This window comes from Mastigoproctus giganteus, chromosome 5 (genome assembly GCF_048544385.1).
Source record: "Mastigoproctus giganteus isolate SK-2022 chromosome 5, ASM4854438v1, whole genome shotgun sequence".
NCBI lineage: Eukaryota > Metazoa > Arthropoda > Arachnida > Uropygi > Thelyphonidae > Mastigoproctus > Mastigoproctus giganteus.
Genome location: NC_143579.1, coordinates 6,539,339 through 6,555,756, shown reverse-complemented (window position 1 = coordinate 6,555,756; position 16,418 = coordinate 6,539,339).

Here is a 16,418-nt window from a genome sequence, read left to right as displayed (position 1 = left end):
GTATTAATGATCTTGGTAAAACACCTCCCACCATTCCCAACACGCTCCATTCAATGCCTCCTGTGGTCTTCCGCCAAAAGGATATCAGAAGGATTTTGACGAATCTTGATGCTAAGAAAGCTCCAGGTCCCGATGGTATTTCTCCACTTGTTCTTAAAACCTACGCTCCTGAAGTTACTCCTTTTCGTTTCAGCCTCTCTTCACTTTCTTATTCCAAAGGTATTTTTACTTCTGCTTGGAAATTTGCTCATATCCAGCCAGTTCCTAAAAAGGGTGACAAATCCCTCCCATCCAATTATCGTCCCATTGCAATTACTTCTACTCTTTCTAAAGTATGGGAGAAATCAATTAACCGCTAACTCTTAAACTATCTAGAAACCTTCCGTCTGATCAACGATCGCCAGTATGGATTCCGTCAGTGTCGATCCACTGGTGATATTCTGGCTTATGTTACCCATTTATGGACTAATTCAATGGAAAAGTTCAGTGAAACACAAGCAGTTGCTCTGGACATTTCAAAGGCTTTCGATCCTGTTTGGCATAAATGTCTTCTAAACAAGCTTCCATCTCATGGTTTGCCAACTGTTTTTTGTAATTAGTTATCTACTTTTCTCTCTGATCGCTCACTGAAGGTGACGGTAGATGGCTCTCTGTCTTCTAACTTCCCCGCTAATGCCGGTGTTTCCCAAGGTTCAGTTCTTTCCCCCACTCTTTTCGTCTTGTATATTAATGACCTTCTTCCATTGACTGGAAATCCTATCCATAGTTTTGCCGATGATAGCAGATTGCACTCCCCTTTCCATTTTGAGAAACCTTGCCCCTGCTCAATCAGCTTCAACTTCTCGACAATCTGCTACCAATTCTCTAAATGCCGATCTCCAGGTAATTCTCCAGTGGGGGCAAAGACAATTTAGTTGATTTCAATCCTTCTAAAACTCAGCCTTGTCTTATATCTAGCAAAAAGGATTGTTTTGCTCCTACGCTTATCTTTGGTGACACTCCGATTACTAGGCAAAATGATATATCTCTTTTGAGGATTACCCTGACTTCTAATCTCTCTTGATACAAGTACATTACAAATATTGCTTCTTCTGCATCTAAAAAACTTGGTTTTCTCTTTCGCTCTCGGCTTTACTTTTCTTCCAAACAGCTGCTCACTCTGTATAAATCGCAAATCCGCCCTATCATGGAATATTGTTCCCACATCTGGGGTGGTGTCCCCAAAAACCTCTCTCGAAGAGGCTTCTTGATTCCATTCAGAAGAGTCCAGTTAGATTAATTAATGACTCATCTCTAACAGATTCTCTCCACTTGCTGTATCATAGACGTACTGTTTCTGCTGCATGCCTCTTCTACAGATACTTCCATGGGCACTGTTCTTCTGAATTGGCTTCTATAATTCCCGCTCTCTCTTTCAAAACAGTCCGAACACGTGCCGCCACCAGCCAACATTCATTTACTGTCCAACTTGAAGCCCACAGAACCAACTTTTCATCTTCCTCATTTATTCATTCAACTGCCATTTTCTGGAACAACCTTCCTTCATACGTATTTCCTGAAAATTACAATCTACAGAAGTTCAAGTCCAATGTAGACAAAAATCTTCTTTCGTCTTCCCAACCTCCAACCCAAGCACGGTACTAAGTACTATAGGTTATAATACTACTCGTGTTTTTGGTCTACATTAAAAAAAAAAAAAAAAAAAAAAAAAACACACACATATATACAATATGCACACACTTTTAAATCTCTGGCCTCAACAGTGTCCTGTTTCACATGACAATGTATACTACGTGGAGACGGGGGGAACCCCTAGTGCCGTTTGACACGAATGCACTTTAAACTTTACTTTACCTCAACCCTATAGAGAACCTTTGGGATGAATTGAATCGTCGAATTTGTGTGAGATTGATTGTTGTACGATTTTAGGCGCTTCAGCAACTTCGGCCGTTGTATGCATGTAAATTGTTCTGTGGGCGGTTTTCAATTGTTGTGTTCTGTTGTCGATTTGCTGCCGCTTTTTGTTTTTTGTTTAAAAACTGTCGTAGAAAAAACTGTGTACCCTCGCCTGAGACCGACTAACTCAGCGACGTTGTGAAAAAAGGTCCATAAAAATTCTTCGCTTCATTGACTAGATTCGAGCTCCGATTTTTTACACCTAGGGTGGGGAGGACAGTTGTTATCCTGCTGTGCTACCACGAGGGCGGGTGCGTGAGAGAAAAGAATGGCCAAAAAGAGACCAACCGGTGACCACTTTGAATGCTGAATAGAGGAAAATAACTGAGGACATTTACAAAAAAAAAGTGGTGGAGAGTAGAGGCTGTGATAAAGGCCACAGAACGCACGCAATTCGCAGCCAGATTATTTACTTATTTGCATATTACAGCCAAAGAACACAATTACAATGTGCAAGTACATACCACTTAGACAGTCAATAAAAGTATTCAATAAGACTTAGATGCCATTGAACTATGATGAGTGGATACATTTTAGAAACAAAAAATATTTGATGATTGAATAGAGTTTAAAATGAAGGTGAGAATTAAATGGGCTGAATTTTCCAGCATCAGTTTTTAATTTCAGTAAAAAATGGCTTGTGATGACGTGTTTCCAAGAGAAATGTTATCATTTCTCTTGGAAACACGTCAAAAAAAGGTAACTATTAATGCATTTGCTATGCATAATTTTGTAGATGAACCTCAATCCTTAAATACTTCTTCTTGTTAATAAAGGTTTCATTTTATATTTAGCGAGATATGAATGATGTTTATGGCTGTGATAAGTTCAAATTCCATCTTGCCTTATATACGGCGCAATATGCCTCAGTTGCTGATGCGTCTAAAACCGCACAACAACAACAATGAAGTATTTATGAACATGTAGGATGTTTTTTTTTTGTTTGTTGTTTTTTTTTTTTTTTTCTTTTTTGCATTTAGTACTGTGAAGGAAAGACAATAAAAGCTGGTGTTTATTTAGAAGTGTAATAAAAAGGTATATGAAGAAAATGATCCACCAGTATTCCGAAGAAGTGAAATTGTTAGTGCCAGTGTAGCAGGGGCATCTATGACTATAAAGGCATAGATGCCCCTTATAGTCATAGTCATAGATGGCTATAAGGGTAAAGATATGCTTGAACCGTAAATCATAAAGCGTGTTGCGGATTTAACACAAGTACTCCTACTTAGACTCTATAACTGTTGTCTAAAAATGGGGTACTTCCCCAAGGACTGGAAAAATGGCCAATATTAAATTAATCCTAAAAAATCCTAACAAGAACCCAACTCTGCCGACCTCCTATCGGCCCATTGCTTTCCTATCGGTCTTGAGCAAGCTCTATGAAAGACTTTTGTACAAGCGGATTCAACAGTACTACTTCGCAGCAAACCTCGAAGCAGCAAACCAATATGGCTTCAGGCCGGGACTGTCAACAATCGAAGCCCTGAGGTACCTTATAAATACTTGCTAATGCATGCCAAAGTAAGTACTTTCTGGTAATCGCTGTGGATATATTGAGAGCAGTTGTATCGAAAATGATATCTGCATTACCAAGTATGGAAAAACAAAATTTAATGGGACAAATTTTGGTAGAAAATCGAAGCTGACTGAAAGAGACAGCTGGAAAGGATTGTAGCCCAAAAATATAAAACTACTACCAAAATGACTTCAGAACATAATGTGGGTCTCAGCAATCTCGTAGTTTCTAACAAAAGCATTAGGCGAGAACTTTTTTGGAGAAAACTGACAACCAACAAGCCATAAATTTCGGCGAAAGCTGAAATTTATGGCTTGTCGTTTTGTTTCTATATTTTATTCGCATCAGCAACATAGGCCATATCCTTATATAATGTGTCTGTAAATTGCGTGTGTTCATTATATAAGGATATGGCCTGGTTGTACGAAAAACCTGAGTTTTCGGGAGGAAAATCCACGCTATCGTCTCCTGGGACCGATTAACTCAGCCACGTTTGAAAAAGACCAATAAAAATTCCTCACCTTTTTGACGGGATTATTCGAACTAGGTCTTTTCCATCCGGTATGGGGGAGGACGGTGATTGTGCTGCCAAGCCTCTTTTTACTGATGGTAATGCTAGAAATGGAGTACAGTGATGCAAGGAGCACAAGAACTGGACACTTGATGACATATCATATTTTTTGACGAATTAAGCAGAGTATACGTTTGGCGAATACCAAAGGAAGCGCATCACCCTGACTGCCATATGCTAACCGTCAAACATGGAGGAGGAGGAGGAGGATTAACACTGGTTTGGACAGCAGTATCTTGGTATTTTCTTTAGGTCCTATTATGATTCTGAACGGGCAAGTTGCTGCCACTGATTACCTTAATATTCTGGTTCGTCCCATGGTGCAAACATTGTTTCCCACTAACGATACCATGTTTCAAGATGATATTGCTCCAATATCATCTTGAAACACACAGCCAGATGTGTCCGATCTTTGTTTGAGGAGCATGGAACTGAGGTTAAACATCCCCCATGGTCTGCACAATGACGACACAATAAATGTTATTGAGTCACTGTGGACACATTTGGACAGTTGAGAGGAGTGAGAAGCAGATTTCCTCCACCTTTATCACTGAAGGATCTTGAAACATTGCTCCATGAAGAATGGTGCAATTAATGACAATTTATTTGTATTTATTGCACTTAGAATATAAACTGTTTTTAAAGCAAAGGGTGGCCTAGCGCCATATTAGTGCACAACTGTAACTTTATCACAGGTGTTTCCATTATTTTGTCTTCCCGCCGCTTGTATCAGCTGATGGGCTTCAGCCTGTAGCTACTGGCCCATCAGCCCAAGGAATAACCCTTCCCAGGAATAAACAACTTGGTACCTGTTTTACATTCACCATCTTAATAAATTGCTCGATATGTTCTCACACTATTCCTATGTGCTGTGTACATTGTATTTTAATGTAATTTCCTTTATATATATATATACCGCACTAGCATATGCTGCAGTGTCGAGATGAAGTTGTGCATTTAACTCCAGTACTTAAATAAACCGCTCTGCCAACGCTCTCACAAGTGTGCAGCCTGTTCAAGGCGATTACTTTGAAAAATATTGTGTAACATCGTATATTTTCTTTCTTATCTAAGTTCACGAACGGAGCGTGATCCGTGATTGCAAAATGACTGTTTCGTTTCTTTGCACCCGGCCCGTTGACATTGTCTCTCTCGAATCCGGATAGTTTCAGTCCCACTCAGATGTGCAGTGAGTCGCCAACGGGCATGACTCATCCGTATACAGTCCATCCGTCCCCACGTGGTGCGCCGAACGCTCCCGCCAGTCGCCTCTTACAAAGCAGCAGATGTTTCCATCTCTGGAACGGCCTACATGCGAAGCTTCGTGTCGAAGCCAAGTGGTTATTTCCTGTCACATGCGTCGTAACAGCCTCTTCCCCCGTCTCCAGCGTGTCTGATTTAGACTACATTCGTCCTCTGTACTTCTGTCAGCCACGGGTCAAGACCCTCGCTGCCTGCGCACAGTATGGTTTGTGTTTTCCTGTTTCCTCATCATTAAAAACCCCGCCCCCTTATCACCGTGCCGCTCAACGATTCTATTATTCTTCCAAAAGGGTTTTATTGCCGCTTCAACAATAATGGTACTAACCTAACGATAGCGGGGCAATGTCACTGCGATAGGTCGTGGTTGCGATCTTGACGGCACGAGGGGCGGGGGAGGACAAACACCGAACTTGTTTTATTTTTAACAATAGCGCGCACACGCGCTTTTGAGTTTCATTGAGGGACACTTCAACTGGTACTTTCTGATGACGTATTCCCAGCGGGAACCCATTTATTAAAATGGGTTCCCGTCAGGAAATACGTACAATTTTCTTTGTTTCTAATTCCGTTCTCCGAGTTTTTGGGGCCTTCACATACCAGGGCTCTCTGCTTGAGACCGTAATTCGACATGTGAGACTGGCCGGCCCTGAACGCAATAAGATTCTCGGTAATCTGTCTCGCTCCAACCCCTTTCCTTCAAGGTTAAGAACGAATGGTTTGCGATACCGGTTTGAAGAGGTTACTGATGACTTCGAGAGTGAAGACGTAACGCAACCCCCACAGGTGACACGTGAAGAAGAGATCGTCCAACTGTCATCTGGGACGAGACTACGCAATACATGTACGGACTGTCAACACGTACAGTAACGTGGTATGTGTTTGTGCAGTGTAATGCTGAAAGAGTTACTGTGCACCTTCCATTTTCTTTAAAATTAAAAACCTCCCCACAAGTCTTTTCGCAAGTTCCTGTGATTGGAAGTTTCATGTCTGTTAAGTGGCGCTGCGACTGCTTGCGTTTTCCACAGCATATTCTAAAACGACCCAACAAGCGTTTAGGTGTTGTTTTTACTTGTATTTTAATTTAATTAATGAGATTAATTAGTTCCAGACGCATTTTCAAATTTTGAATGATTGATTTGGATTTGAAGAAGTTATTTGTGCAAACTCGATTCACAACAAAATCACACTCCCGGATGTGGAACCCTTTGAACAGTTACTACGTCACAGATACTTCCTTCCAGTGACTACTGATTAGATATCTGCCTGTACGTTGTTGTTGTTGTTTTAGGAGCATCAATGACTAAGGCCGTGTATACCGTCTGGAAATTGTGGCCGATTTTCTGTTTGCTGGACGAAAAACCCGAGTTTCCTAGAGATAAAACCATCTGCCCTCGCCTGAAGCTTGTATGTGATTTACATGCAAATGAATAACCAGTCTCTCTCAATTCCACATGATTCATTGACTTTACAGTATTCAGAAACCAGTTGTAGCGAAATCAAAATGCATAAGATCGAAAGTATTCTCGACACCGACGAAAGATAAGCAACCTTCATAACTGGTTTCTCACACGTTCAACAAAAGTTCTAGAATATTTTCATTCCGTTTTTAGTGTAAGTCGAGGTGCTTGAATCGTGCTTTTGTTTGGAATTAAATGTCACAGATGACGTAATAAAAGGTACCCTTCTAGAATATCACATAGCTTTCGCTATTGAGAATTTTGCTACCCTGCAGAGCTGTCCTTATCCTTTAAGCCGTGTAAACCTACTACTATAAAATGGTGTGGTTTAAAAATATTTCAAAATTTTTCCATTCGAACAGAAGAAATTAATGAAAGTTAAAACGCTATTTATTATTTTCTTTTTTTTCGCACGAGACATTTCGCCCTTTAGGTTTGGGTGGCTAGACATGTGTGCCGTAACACACATACATGCGCGCCTGCGCAAGTGACCTTTATAGTGGTGAAATTAGGAAGATACGCCTATTGAATAGCCGCTTTAGTATGAAAGGGAATTTTGTAGAAAGGAAACGCGCCTTTAGCTTTCAACACTACACTAAACAAGATAGCGTGATGACCTGGCGTTCACGATGTTTCTATCTGAAAAATAGTCGATTGGAGCGCGACCAACAAAAAAAAAGGTCAACACACTGTCGAATCATGTGTTGTTAAAGAACATTTGACTTGACTTGATCACAAGTGGCCAGCTGAGCCGAAGTCCATATGCCGAAATGGGTATTAAAGAACAGAGTTAATCAGAGTGCTTCAAAAAAAAAAAAAAAAATGCACGGTGCTTCTAAACTCTATCCAACAAATTTGCCGGATTTATACGTCATGAATCCATTTGTACACGAGCTGGATGTAGGGTAGAAGGGTTTTAGGAGCATCAGCAACTCAGGTCGTATTGCAACGTGTATATTGTCTGTAAAAAAATGCGTGTGTTCTGTGGTAGATTTTCTGTTTTACTGTATGAAAAATCGGAGCTTCTGCTAGAAAAAACCATGCTTCCCTCACCTGAAACCGACTAACTCAGCCACGTTGTGAAAAAGGACCATAAAAATTCATCACGTCATCGTTGGGACTCGAACTTAGGTCTTTTCCACCTGGTGTGGGGAAGATGGGGATTCTACCAACTGTGCTACCCACGAGGGCGAGCTGGGTGTAATCGAAAACCGACTTTCCAAGAAAAAGATTATGGAAAAAAAAAAATTTTTTTTTACTCCTGAATTTGCGTATTCTTGTCCTCTTTTTCTTGAAGAACTTATTTTATGTATTAACCTCAGTTCATGTACGTGTGTTGTCAATATTTAGAACCATGCGCTCTGGAATTCAACGATTTCAGTTTTTACTATTAAAGTCACTGATTGAATTGTGCTCCGAGGTCATGTCACTGTGTTATCAAGAGTTTTTCTTTCATCATCCACGATGTCCCTGAAAGATAGACATTACAGAAGTAAAGAACATTTAGTTCAGTTCCTTTGTTTTTTTTTTTTTTTTACCCTTCTTGATTGTTACAGTACAATTGAGTTTTCAGATTTTTTCAAAATAAGCTTGGGCGAGGTAATTTCTTCGGGGTGTAAGATGAAAAATCTTACATGTTAATATTTTAGAAAAGAGTGAGATTTATTTAAAATAAAGCTTAGGAAATAGCAAAATAGGACAGTAAACACTATCAGTCACTAATATTATTCTAGGTCACTCACAAAGAATTAAAAATTAGACAAGGTTGAATTAGAGAAGGGAGCGGTAAGCTATTAGCAATTAGGGATACATTTCAGTTCCCACCGTGGCAAAGAACAAACAATAACAACGAGAATGGTGACAGCACTACTGGCGTCAGGTGCGAATAACTATGGCCAGAAAGAACAAAAGGGCTGTAGACTGAACATTGTCGGACATCCCTTTGTCCGGGGACACCTAAAATATCGGCCAGATAGTAAATACGGGTCAAATTACTCCGGCTAGCAATCACATTTGCGTCTGACTGTCGGCGATGGCATGGTTGTTGGAGCATGTAAAATAAATCTGCTAAGTTTAACGAGGGGTGGCGAAGGTGACGGCGAACTTCAAAGCAGCGGATTGCCTGAAAAAAATTTGGAAATTTATTAAAATGAGCTCTGAATATACAGCTTGAGAAATTTTAAAGGACGAATAGGAAATGATGAAAGTTGACAAAAGGGAGAAGATTGGTTAAAATCTGAGAAAAAAGGCAGGCCCGACATAAGGAGGCGGTACGTAATTGAGATGGACAAAAAGGGAGGACGGGATGAAAAAGGTGTGCAGTGCTGTGAGCTTGGGGAGGAGTTTTTTGTTGGTTTTTGGTGAAAATGAGTAAGGAAAGACAAAGTGGAGTTTTTGACAATGTTAGTGGGAAATGAGTTGTGTAGGGTTAGATAAGTCCTGTCCTATCCTGTCAGCCAGCTAGGAAAAATCTGACAAAGTTAAGATGGAGTAGTGAAGGGTTAGATAAGTTTAGTGCAGTCAGTAAGTTAAGAAAAGTTAGTGGAGTTTAATAATAGAAGAGAACAGTCGAGTAGTCCGTTATCGGAAGGCAAGGGTGGTGGCCCGTATGCAAACGACTGAAGTGTATGGAGAAATAAACTTATCCGTAATAGGAAGGCAGTGAAAGTGGCCAGCGTGAGAATAAGTAGAGTAAGGAGAAAAATAACCCTAACCCATCATAAGAATGTAGTGATAAAGGCCAAGGAAAGAAATAACCCTAGTCCATCATCTGAAGGCAGTGATAAAGGCAAGGCGCAGATAAGTGAGCTGAGAAGATAAAGTTGTAATTCCTAGTCCGCCAGAATAGCTGAACCGAAGGTTAAGTAGCAGTATCGAAGACGAGCCCATGATTTCCTAAAAGACACAATGATGCCCTATCCAGACGTAGACTACAGCCCATGGAGAAACTAGAAGTTCTGAGATGAATGCAGTTGGCAAACGATGATGCCATTCCCAGACAAGGAGCTGAAGGCCCCAAAACGGAGAAATCCGATTCGTAAATTTAAGTAAGTGACTAGTTATATAGTATTCTCCCTCACAAATAAAGGACTGTTCAAACTCTAATATCAGTTTAGTATAACGTTTAGAAAGATGTTAAGGGAAGGATATACAAAGATATAAATATATACATAAATATAGAGATAAGTCAGATGATGGTTTTGGGTTTTGATTAATGTATAATTAGACATATGTAGGAGAGACATATGCAAAGGAGAGAAATTTGATATTTGTTATTAGTTATTGCTTAACATATAGGTATGATATATTTTGAAAGGGAAGGGTAGAGAAATACAGAGAAAGAAATAGCCTTATGAATGTAGCTAACCCTTGGGACCAGCATTAGTCCAGAAATTGGTGTCAAATGTACTATCTGTCTTGATTAAAGAAAGTTGTGAAGATATATTCCCCAAGACAAAATGGGGCACTAATTAAAACGGAAGTTAAGAGTGAAATTCCTAAATCAATTTATAAGGTAAGGATTTGATTTAAATAGGAGAAAGGGTGTACCTAATCCTCTTAAGTAATTATTGTTCATGTGTGAAGAAGAAGCTATAGCAGTTTTTGTAAAGATATTATATTTGTTGTGTATAAAGAAATAACCTTTCTAGTGCAAAACCAATGTATTTAATTGCCATATATAACTGATAATACATAGGCGAATTTGAGTAATAATAATATGTGCTTGATAACTGTTAATTTTTATATTGTGTATATAAGTGTAAATAAAATGTTATGTTATATATTAATGTGTGTGTGTGTTGTTTGTCATTCTTGAACACTCAGCCTATCCGAAGGGAATTATAAATAATTGAGAAGTTCCCTTGAATCTGGAATTCTCCTGTAAAGTAAAGTCAGATGTGTAAGTGGGGAAATTAAAATAAGGTGGACAACAACTCTTATAAGGGAATAAATAAAAACAAAATAACAATTAAAATAAATATAAAATATATATATCATCTTTTTTATTTTTTCCACCCCCACCCCCCACAGGGGGAAGGGACATTATTTTGTCAGAATGTGCTGGGAAATTGTGAAAGAAATTTTGAAAATTGCTTAAGCGGTACATTCTTTACTTTACATTTATTAAATCAAATGTAAATGTTGTGTCTGAAAATCAAAAATTTTAGAATGTTGAAAGTTAAAAATTGAAAAACCTACTCTTTCCTGAAGTGCATCTGAACGAACCCTTCCTCTGCTCATGTTTATTTACTTTGCATAGTGTGTCCCCATTATTGAACTTTTCACAATCTAGTCTACATACTATTTTCGCTCACAGAATTGACGGCTAATCTAAATTGACCCCTCTCTCTCTCTCTCTCTCTCTCTCTCTCCTTCCCTCCCCTTCAAGTGCTTTCCTTAAATGCTCTTCTACCGTACAGTTCTGATGTAATTGCATTTTCGCAACTACGCTTTTGTTATTTTGTTATTATTTCAAGCTTTTCATACTATCTTGCAATAGCTAAATTAATCCCTGCCACTCCATTGCCTTGTGAAAGATTACTTATTTTATTATATTGGACCTTGAATAATGTTATGAGTGGGGAAATCGTTTGTTGTGTCTGATGGCGAAGTCTTGCCATATCTAATCCTTTATGAGCTCTGGTAAAATATATCGTTACAAGTAAAAAGAAATAACTTTTAACAACACGTTTTGTTCATGTGCTAACGAGTCTGAATAATACAGAATTACAAAATATAGAATTTAGAAATATAAACCACTGACCACAGGCCGTGACGGGTGAGTTGCAATAGTAACCTTGTAATAGCTCTTCTTGCAATAACAATTTTATTTTTATCTTTCTTTGATCTGACCTGTTAACAGTATATTACAATAAAGATATTCATTCTTTCATGGGAGTACATTCTTATCAATTGGACTCATTACAACTCATCTTTCTGACTAGCAAGATTTGTTTTAAGTGATTCCAAAAACTAAAAGTATATAAACTGTATGTGCCTGTAGTACTATAGTACCGTGCGTGTGGATGTAATCTGAAATGATAGAAGATACTTGTTGGCATTGGATTTGAGTTTCATTAGATTAAGTTGCTGGAAACGTGATAGATGGTATTCCAGAGAAAAAAATAGAAGGAAAGTAGCACCGAAAAAAATGGAAAATCAAATTTTTACGATGCAGAGGAAACAATATTAGTGATATTATTTTTCCAGGAAAGGTTAGATAGAAATCGGGGTTTTTGTTTTTGTTTGGAAATATGAGTGTTGTTGAAGAGCATGGGAGTAGCAGTTGTTTTTTTTTTTTTTTTTTGCAAGATTTAGAAGAATTGGAGTTAACTAATTTATTCTACTGGGATATTATCTGGAGATCAGCATTTAAGGAACTGGCAGTAAATTCTCAAGCGGTTGTAAATGTTTGCGCAGAACTGAGTTTGTTAAAATGGAAGACGGAATACAGTAGACAGCCATCAGCAAAACCGTGAACAGGATTTTCAGTTAACAGAAGAAGGTCATTGATATACAGGAGAAAGAGTGATGAAACAACAGCAGTCTTCAAAACTGCAGCATCAGTTGAGAAGTTAAACAGCAGAAATCCATCTACCATCTCATGGAGTGAGCAGTCACACAGAAAACTAGCTCTACCCAATCGCAAAAAATCAAACGATATATCAAAAGATGAAAGCTTGTTTAGATGACCTTTATGCCAACCACGATCGTTAGTTTCCTCCCCGAGCCTTACCATGGAATTTGTCTAAAGATGTCTAATACAAGTCAAAATATAACCAGGGTATCGACACTGAAATTCACTGGAATCCATATCGGCAATTTAATTATATGAAGAGAGCTAACTCTTACGGTCCTAATGAGTAGCACAGTTGGTATAATCACTGTCCTCCCAACATCGGGTAGAAAAGATCTCAGTTCGAATTCAGTCAATGACATGAGGAATTTTTATGGGCCTTTTCCACAACCTGGCTGAACTTATCATCTCAGCAGAGGAGTTTCTCCTGGAAACTCGTGTTTTTTGTCCAGCACGTAGAAACTCGACCACAGAACATACGCAATTTATAGACATATTATATAGAGTAATATGGCCTAAGTTTCTGATGCACCTAAAACTCCAATAACAACAACTATATCTTACACTATCATGAAAGACAGCGTGAAAGATGAAAGATTAAAAAGATAAAGATGAGAAAGATAGTGTAAGATATTAAAGATAAAGTTCAAAAATTCATTGTGACAATAACTGGAGGAGGAATTTCACTCCTTGTTTTAGGAATTAGCTGGATGGGAGCAATTTTCATGCAGAAGGAAAAACGGAAGGGACAAGTGCGTGTAAAAGGCAACAAACATGAATTAACTCTGGTGCACAGGTTTTAACAAGTAGAAAAATGGATCTGGCGACTTTTGAAAATATGTTTTTTTTTAAAAATATTTTATTCTGTTCTCATATTGTATTTTATACTTGACTGACCATTAATTTTGGCATATATTAATACCAAAATGTCATTAAACCTATGCCAAATATTTTTCAAGCAAATCATTATAGCTAAAAGATTTTTAAGAATCAAATTCTCCTCATTTTTATAAGTTGTTTTATAATATTTCCTCCGAAAGGAGCTAAAAATATCGATTGGAGTCTGCTCCGAATTTTTTCAATTTCTTGAAATTGCATGTTAACAGAAGCCTGTGCGATTTGGACATGCGCCGATATAACTGTAATTCGATGTGCGCCGGACGTCAGGTTGCTAAGTGTATTGAAACAAAAATCGATTTGTTTGCAGTAAGAAGGCGGTGGTCCTTGCGTCATTTCCTAGTAGGCTGCTAGTATCTGGGACGTTACTTCAAGTTCCAGTAACAAGGTTTCCTCTTAGCGTGCACGCTCACAGGACACCACGTGGTGGTTTGGTGAATGAAGTGTCCCTTGCGGTTTTAAAAAGTAACGGAAAAGATAAAAGCACAAGTTACGTGTACTTTATAGTCTTTTTTGGGCGGCGGCAGGAAAGGCAATTACCTCCACCTGGAAATTCAGGAATATCGAATAAAATATACAAACTGATTTTTATAAAAATGTTTAACAATATTGTTGATGTTGAAGGTTTTGCCACAAGGGCTACGCTGGCCGAATTGTTCCTTTCAAATTATTGTTTTTGTAAGTGTTTTAGATGAGCGTGCTGATCGGTAGTTAGAGCCCACATACTTTTTTTTTTTTTTTCTTTAGGAAAGCAAAGAATTCATCTGGATTTGCTTCATTTCCTAGGATATGCTTCGGTGTTATAGGTTCTTGTAAATGTCGTAGAGAAACATGTTTCTCTAAGTAGCAGGGTCAATGGTCTTCGCTTCTGAGAAGGTAAAGATGAGTTTTGAGTGTGTCTGATGTTTACACTAGCAAAAACTACTTCTTGTCTTAATTTCCTAGTTGTGGAAGTTCAGAGGAGGATGGTTCAGTCTTAATTTTCCATAAGCTTGTTGTTGCTATGTTTTTGCCATATATTTTTATACTGGGAGTAATATGCTTTTGGTTTATTTTATTTTATTTATTTTTAAAACCCAGTTTGTTATTGGATTTTAGGCGCATCAGCGGCTTATACCATGTATTGCATCCTAATTATGTCTCTAAAGTGTGTGTGGTTGATTTTGCCTGTTTGTCAGACAAGAAACCCGAGGTTCCCGGGAGAAAAAACCTCGATTGCGACCGGTTAATTCAGCCACGTTGTGAAAAAGGCCAATAAAAATTTCTTACACCAATGACGGGATTCGAACTTGTTTCTTTAACCCAGTGTTCAGGCACGGTACCTATATCAAGCGTACTACACGCCAGGGCTCCCAAACACGAAAAATATTACTGTACAGGTATTATTGTAAAGGTATTTAGCACGATACGTAGTTTGAGTATAAAACACTTGTTGACATTAGACTTGAATTTCTGTAGATTTTTGGTGGTTTTTGTATTCGTATGATAGTTTTGTAATCTTGAACAGGGATCTTCATATCACTCATTGAATTTATTGGTTGTTTTGCTTAGTCCAGCAGAACTAGGGCTTGCATAAAACCGAGAAATTTCAAAACCGAGTTTAACCGAAGTTTACTCTTAAAACCGGTTTTAAAACCGATTTTCTCAGACTTAGGCAAAACAATTAAAAGCTTATAACACAGGTATTTATTTTATCTTGGGTAGATTGTACAAATCGTAATCAAATATTTTAAACAAAATCTATCACCTCTTATAGTAAAAAAAATAAAAAAATTAAAATGCTCCAAAAAGGTAACCAGCTTGAGATTATACAAAATTACAAATTGTATTCAAATCCTTTGAATAAAAACTATACTCTCGTATAGTAAACAAAAAAATAATAAGCCCTATAATAATAATGATAAATAAATAAAAATAATGTGAAAAAAAACAGCTTGGGAAAATTACTTTACTATTTATTGCTCAGATTTTTTCTGAAAATACACATTATATTAAGCAATTTTCCTGATAGACGACCTTATTTTTGTGTTAAAGAGACCAGTGATCGAAAACACTCTGCCAGATAGGACACTTGTTGGTTTAATGGTCAGCAGTGCTCTATAAACTTTCTCCAGCTTTTCATTTATACTGCTAGTTGCCTCCAAAATTTTAAATTCTTTGCTGATTTCCAATTCGCTCGGATATTTTGAAGGCTCTTCAGTTAATCTCTTTATTACACTATCATACTCTCGCATGAGTGTATCTCCAACATCGGAACTAGACGAGTCTTTGTTTTCTTCTAAAAGAACAGTTCGTTTATTTTCAGTTTCTTCATTCAACGCTCAGACTCCTTCGGAATGTTTTGCAAATAATCTCCGATAAATCTCTTCAGTATCCTTTTTCAAAACTTGCATACTTGGAAAATCAAAAGTTCTTGAACCTGAATCTTCTTTCCTAAACTTTTTGGGGTTGTGTAGATAGCTCAGCAAAGCCACAGTTTGGCAATTTCGTCTTGCATTGTAATGCTGCAAAAGGCTTTGGTGAAACTTTAAAGCAAATGGGTTTTCTGCTGTATCAAGCTTAGCAAGCAGAAATTCTATTGAAGACTCTGCTTTAGGTAAGTCTGTATCTTCTGAGGTTATAGCCTTCAGAATCATTTCAACTGGTCGCAAAGTTTCACTTAGCAATTCAAGTGTTTTCCAGTCATCGTCAGACACAGCTTCAGTTGACAGTACTGCATATAGAGCATTTGGAATGCAATTTTTCAATTTCAAAAATCTCTCAATCATATAATATATTCTTTATAATATATAATATATATTAATATTTTTATAATATATAATATATATATTCTTTATCATATAATATATAATATATATATAATTATATTCTTTCCCATTAAAGTTTGCTTTAACAAAATTTTGTAATGTCATTTTTGGTAGGCGATTTTCGAAAAAGCTTGCAAATTTTTCTGACTTTGTTAATAGTTTGTGCAATATTGGCCACTGGATTGAAGAAATAAATGAGCTCATTGGTAAAGTCGGTTTGATAAAGCATGCCTTGCTGTCTTTCTTGAACTTCTTCATCATCACTACTTTCTTCATTATTTTCATTTTCTTTTAGCATTAGCATTAGCATTAGTAGAGGCATTTGATGCAAGAAAGCAAGCTTATGCAGCATCAGCCAAAAAAAAAAAAAAAA